The following is a 7,392-nucleotide window of genomic DNA, read 5'->3' as shown; positions in this document are numbered from 1 at the left end:
TTGGTCAACTTTGACCAAAGTCAACCCAAATCCATTAAACCCTAAATTCACCCATAATTGTCCATTGAATATCCCTTTACAAAGAAATCATAAAGAAAACACATTTTAACCATTTGTTGACTTTGGTCAACAATTGACTTTTGGTCAACTTTGACCAAAGTCAACTTTCACTTGCTTTTGCCCATCCAACTTGGCCCGACCTTTTTCTTTAATACATCACCCAATCTTCATTTGTTGTTGTTGATTTTTCTTGTTTTCTTCCATTGCTAGCAAGTCCCATTGTGCAAACCAGGATGTCTTGACCATGAACCAATAACCATGTTCCTTGGTTCTGCCCTAACCATTGGCCAAGGAGTTCAACTATTGTGCAGCAAATCCATGGATGCAGATGTTGTTGTCACAGCTCATGTCACATACCACCATCCTGTTAGCCTGCTACCACTCACTGCTGTCATGAACTCATCAGGAAATGGCATTGGATTAACATATCATATCAGTCTGCAAATAAACCTAAGTTAACATACATCCATGTGTCTGCCACCACAATAACCAAACCTGCAAAAAGAAACCAGTTGGCAGCATGTTATAAATGTGTGAGTCCTGTGGAAAATGTCGCTCCCTGCACAAGAAAAAAAAACCAAAACTTCAAAACAAGAACATGAACAAAGGTTACTGCAGCAACATTATAGAACCAACAACCTGCCAAATGCAATCCTAAGAGTCATGTGAATTCTTCCATGACCCCTCAATGAAATCAAGTAATGTTGTATCTGCATTTCCATAAAGTCTAGTACAGAGCAGCAACACAGTTGTTACACAGTCACCTCAGTGGAAGAATTCTGCAAGGGTAACTAACACTTCTCTGTCACCTCAGACTATGGCTTCTCCACCATCATCGTCCATTATGAACCCGCCACAGCAGCAGCCTCGTTCCCAGCAAGGCCTCACTCAAATTTCTTTTGCAGCAAAGCCAAAATCGTCCACACAAGTGCAGACGGCAAGCTCCACCCTGTCGCATCCGCGAAAAATCAACCGGCGAGCTAAAAATAAAACACACACAGAGCCGCCACTGCGCGTTATTTATCCCAAGATAGGGAAAGGAAACGCTCAGAGAAACCTGGAAAGGAAATGGTCTCGCGACCAAAGAGACAGGGTAAGGGAGTCGGTTACGCAAGGGGAAGGTATTAGCACCCCTCACGTCCGTCGTACTCGACGGGATCCACGTCCTAGAATAAAGAATAGGTTGCTAAACATCACACACACACACGGGGAACGCAGGTGGGGTTAAGAGAAGGGAGCTCGATAAGACGTCGCGTCTTATGCCTACATATCGTGTCTGGAACAAGAATCAGAGCCTCTGTAGTTCGGCTTACGCACGCCAAACAACACAAAACACACAAACAGACGGCAAACATGGAGCCCGACAACCACTGGATGGAATTACGTCGGCATCCGAACCAAAACACACTCAAAAGGGCAAACGTGGAGCCCGACTGCCAATCAATGGACTTACGTCGGCATCCGAACCAAAACACACAATCAGATAACAAGCAAACACAAATATAAAGAAAAAGGTTGCCCGGAGAGGTCTCGCACGACCCCCTGCCTACATACCTCGTCTGGAACGAGGATCAGGGCGATGTAGTTCCCCTGAAAGGGACTGAATTACTAGCCAGAAACCAGGGGAAGACACACTACTAGGGAGCTGGACTCGAGCCTAGTGTTGTCATGCATCGTTACCCTAAGTTCAGTTTTCTATCCTACTTGCATAAGCAAACTACTCCTATCCAGGAAAGAAGCAAGCATACAAGCATACAAAATAATTCAAGCATACATCAAATGAGAACAAGCATCTCAAACAGACATCCACATAGCACGCACTATAACCAAACAAGTGGGCTCACACAATAGGTTTGACTGCCTCAGCAAGTCATCTGTACGGGCTGTGTTTGCTCTTAACCTTGCCATTACGAGGCTAAGGTGAAGCAGATGAAAAGTGAAGTGAGGATCAGACCTCACAGCTCTTATCCCTGACCAGGGAGAGCTTCCGACAAATGAGCATGGGTCCAGAATGGGGGAACCCTTCTATACTCAGAGACTCTGACACAATGTGCACTGCACAAGATCTTGGGCTTGTGATCTCAATGCTACAACCATGTAATGGGAGCAAGGAGAAGACTCAACTGAATAGTGGGGGATAGATTGCATATCCCTACCTTCCACCAATTGCCTTGATTAAGGACTTTACCTGCTTAGGCACAATATTAAACAATCACAATCATCGCCTCTTAAGGAGGACTTCAGACATTTATTTGCCCGGCCAAATAACAGACCGGGTCTCCAGACTACATGAAGTTAGGAAGTTATACCTCGATGCAAGTTGCTTAAGCAAAGCAAAGCAAAAGTTCACAAGGAACTGAGCAACTAAAAGTACCTGGAAACAGTCAAACACAGTTAGTACCCAGACAGACAAAAATAAACAGCAAGTATTAATCAGTCAGACTATACAAACTAATGCACAACAAAGGCAAGCTATGAGCTCAAGCCCAAACTTCACAACCTACAAAACAAAGTTATGTTAGTGTAAAAACATCAAACAACATCAATTGAATTGACTTGGATCATTCTCCACATACATCGCACCTTTTCATCCTGAAAAATCAATCAAATGTTAGAAACTAGACCACTAGGCCAAGCCTAGGGTCCAAAGGTGACAAAAATGTCTAAACAGAAAGGGATCTCTAACCAAAGTCAAATTAATGTCAAACAAAAGCCAACACAATTAATCCCATGTCCATATCATTCATCATGTTCATTTTATGCACAAAACAAATCAAACTAGTTCAAATGGAACACAAAACATCCAAACAGAACTATTGCATTCAATTCCATATCAAAGCAATTCCAAAAATCCTCAAATAAATTACACCTAAACAGGACCTAATGAAGGTCTAGCATGTCAAATTTTAGCTTAATTGGACAAAGGAAACCATGTCAATGAAAATCAACAAAAACAGACACAATTACATGCTCCAAATCACAACATCAACACATGCATTCACTTCAAAAATTCACAAGTCAATGAAAACAGTAAAGAAATGAGTGGGACCAAAACAGGGATGTCATACCATGTGTCTACAACAACCATACCAAATTTCATGATCATTCAATACCATATGAGCATTTCACATTAAATCTACCAACATGTATCACATGAGCTTGCACAATTGACCAATCAGAGGTGAAAAATAGCAATCAAATTGAAAATGCAATGGAAAAATCCAGAAAAATACACATAGCATCTTAACATGTTAATGAACATCCATGCAAAATTTCATTCCATTCTAACAAGTCTAGGTCATGAAAATAAATCCAGCAAGTTGACATAATGAGGTGTGACACAAATTGTCACACCTAGGTTCCAAAATTCATAACTCAAACACCAGGAATCCAAAATTCATGAAATTTACATGTAAATAAACATTAGCCAATCTACAATTACCACAAAAATTTTCAAGCATTTATTTGTAAGCATGAGGATTTCACAATCAAAATGGCCAAAGGTACCAAAATTGCACACATGTTAATCAACCCTAGGTCAAACTAAATTCTCTCCAAGCACAACTTCCAAAAATAGGTCAACAAAATTCTACAGGGAATTAGGAAGTCATAGAAAAAATCCTCACATTTTTCTGATTTTTATTAATTTTTTATGAATTTTTTAAAGTGTTTATGATTTTTAAGAATTTTTTAGAATTAATATAATTTAAATGAATTAACCAGTGGCAGAGTTGTAAATATGGAAACGCGGGGGCGGTAAACAACATATTTGAAAATTCAAATGGAAATGAAGATCAAACACATGAAATTTCCAGAAACTTCATCTTCCAAGTCCAGCAATGCCAAGAACACGTGGATTTCAAATCATCACCAAAATGAACAAGTAAACATCCGTTAGAACCGTCTTAACATGTAGATCTCAAATATGAACTTAATTTAACCTAAAAGTTCTTAAATCATCTGAATCGATCGCCCTAGGGTTTTGGTTCGAAACTTAAAATCCAGATTTCATGAGCTACGGTTCACCATTCGCAAAACTACAAACATCACCATGATCTACATGAAACAAACTATAGAACGCATATACCAATTCATAGATTCGTGACGGTCGAATTTCGATATACCTGGAAATTACAGTGTTGTTCTTGCTGTTCTTTGCGTGCTTCGACCTCAAACAGATGGAGTAAAGGCTTGTGGAAGTTAGATGCAAGGCTTAGGTTCCATTGACTTCACTTCTAGTACACGAAAACTCGGTTTGCCATGAATGATGCTTGCTTGGACAGTTGAGCTTTGGTGCGAATTGGATGATGAAATGCAAAAACAGTTGATGATGATGATGAGAGAAGATCAACACAACAAGAATTTCGAAGATTGAGCAAGAGTTGAGGAAGATTTTTGGATTTGAAGTTCAATGTGTTCTTGAGAATTTGAGAGAATGTGGAAAGTTTTTTGATCTGATCTTGATGAATGTGCATTCTGTTATGATTAGAATGTGATTAAGAATATATATGCCACCTTAATCCAAGCTTAAACATGTTAATTAACCAAATGGAATGTGTTAGTGAAATGTTAATTCAAGCAAAGGGCAAAATTGGAACTTCCCATGCCAGCTCATTGCCACCTCATGGACAGCTCACACACTCTCTAAATGACATGTGTGAGCTGTTGCAACTTGTTTCACTCTCATTGGATGTGTATTTTGAAAAATCACATGTGAATGGTTATGTGTCCAATTTTGCAATTTCATTTTACAAGTCAAATTCCAAACCACAAGGCCTAGGCATGTAATGATGATTCCAACAAGTTTCAAATGCCATTTATGAGGTGTTGCAAAAATCCCCACTCAAAAATTCCAATTATTTCCCAAGTTGGACAATTTTGCCCCTGGTCCATTTTAACTGTCCAGTTGAAAATTGACCTTTTGCCTTGACCACTTTTGAGAAAATCCAATTATGCACCATGAAAGTACATGTCAAATGGAGTTTGTGCATATAAAGAACTTGCAATTTGGACAAACCATGTGGAAATTATGGCCTCCTGATTATGGGTCATTTTTGAATTTCACTGAGCCCCAATTTTCCAACCATACATGGGATTTTCAAGTTCTTGGACTTTTTGGAAAGGTGAGAACAAGATCTACAACTTTCATGTTGAACAATTTTTCATTTGAAGCTTCCTTGGACACGTGGTCTTGAGGTCAAAAACTTTCCATTTTTTGGAAACTTCAATTACAAGTCACTTTCTATTTTTGGCAGTTTTTGTCCTGACTTGATTTTCTTCATTCTTAAGCTTTGAGATGTCAAATAACACTTGTTCCAACATGAATGAAGTGTATCCAACTCATTTCCACCTCCAAATCCATCAGATCATGTACAGTTGACTTTTTTACTGACAGATGAATTTGGCAATGCACTGATCAATCTGAACCCCAATCTCCAACTGAAATGGCTCAAGGGTGAAACCCTAGCCTCAATAATCACAAAATAACCAAAGAATGAACCCCATATCCATCATAAACCCCATCTCCTGATTATGCCCTGACTGGCCCAATGCAACTGATTAGGGTTGACCAGTGGTCAAAACCCTAATCTCAATGAATCTGATCCAACACTTGATGAAATCAAACCATGATGATGATGATGTATCATTTCCAACAAGATGAAGACCAATCTCCTTTGAGAATCATAAAACCCTAATTCATAGCCCAATCCTCAGATGATCAATGACCAGTCCAATGAAACCTAGGCTTGCACTTTGATTTCCTCATCTTCTGATCAGGACTTGTGAGGATGACTTGCACAATGTAACCACATGATATGCAATACGCAATGCCTAATGACCTAAAAATAATATGTAATATGTTATGCTAGTCCCAAGAGAGGAGGGCAAATTTTGAGGTGTTACACACCCAGTCTCCATCTCCTCCAGTTATGGTTGGCTCACCAACAAATTCCTCAATGTCCAAAAACACTAGCAGCCCAAGGACAACAATTCAACCTCAAGACCTGCAATAACAGTTCATTTTCAAACCACCAAACACGTTAAATCCTGGAATATGAAAAGGAAAATAAACAACAGTCCGATTCGCCACCGTTTCAACCTCGTCGTGCGCGTTCGAGAATCAACTTCGAAGTCTCTCCCCTGAAAAAGTAAGAGACTGTGATGAAGAGAAAGAGAATATTAAGCATTCAGCAAATAGGGTATCTCCAAAGAATAGGCCATGGGCTAGAAAAAACAGTATTGTTTTCCAACCCTTTATTCTCTTCAACTTCTTCGCATCAGCAAGAATTCTGCAAGACAAAATCACCTGTCGTGTCAACAACGCCACACGAGTTTCGAATCAAATCACCGTATAAGGTTCTGATCACATCACCAAGTAGCAGACCCTGCATAATCCTACATGGAAGCTTCAAAAACCAGTTCATTAAGGCAACAAGCAGGTGGGAAACAATGGACAATAATCCTTCATTGAAGCTTATTATAAGTCAGTGGAATCATGACCCTGAACGAGTCCCCAAAACATTAAACATAAACACCTGTGTGATGCCTACCAAGCCTGTACAACAAGACCAGCAGGGATACCTAAACGTCACATACTTAACATGGTCAATGCAGATCAAAGTCCATTAGCAATAGCTAACCATTCATCTTACCCAATGCAGCAAGCCAAAGCATAATGACAAATAGTCCAAGCAACCATGCAAACTCAGTCCCTACATCAGCCTAGCAAATAACCATTTAACTGTTAACACAGGCATCCTGCAGACCTGAAGAAACAGAAAAATGGACAGCAAAACATCATAAACCAAAATGAAACCTATAGAGAAGACATGGAAAAGATGTTGAACCATATGGCAATGTTGAAAATCGAGCACAATTCAGAGGGCATACCATAACCACATGCTGAAGAAATCAATCAGGAAATGGACATTGAACATGCTGCAAAACCAGTGCACCATAAGTCAACAGGTTGTTGTGTAAAGATCCATTTGGTTAAGCTAACAATGCTCAAGGATTTTCTAACCTGCAATGAGGCCTTTAAACCAAGCTGAAAGTCTTGTTGCAACACACCAAGTCACAAGGCAAACTTCAGGTAAGCATTATGGAAGCCAAAACTTATCTGCAAAAAGCACAACATCATGCAACTGCATCACCATGGGAGGACACAATAGGATAATTCATCAAGGAAACAAGTGCCATACATGCATGGTGTGAAGCTTTGAATCCATGCCATGCACATTTGAAACCACTGGTTGCATGACAACTTGAAGCTTGAATTGAAATACTAGATGTACTCACCTTCAATCCAGTGCCAAGACCAAGATAACTTGC

This window comes from Lathyrus oleraceus, chromosome 3, assembly GCF_024323335.1.
Source record: "Lathyrus oleraceus cultivar Zhongwan6 chromosome 3, CAAS_Psat_ZW6_1.0, whole genome shotgun sequence".
Lineage (NCBI taxonomy): Eukaryota > Viridiplantae > Streptophyta > Magnoliopsida > Fabales > Fabaceae > Lathyrus > Lathyrus oleraceus.
The sequence above is the reverse complement of the archived record's forward strand: the minus strand, read 5'-3'. Positions refer to the sequence as shown.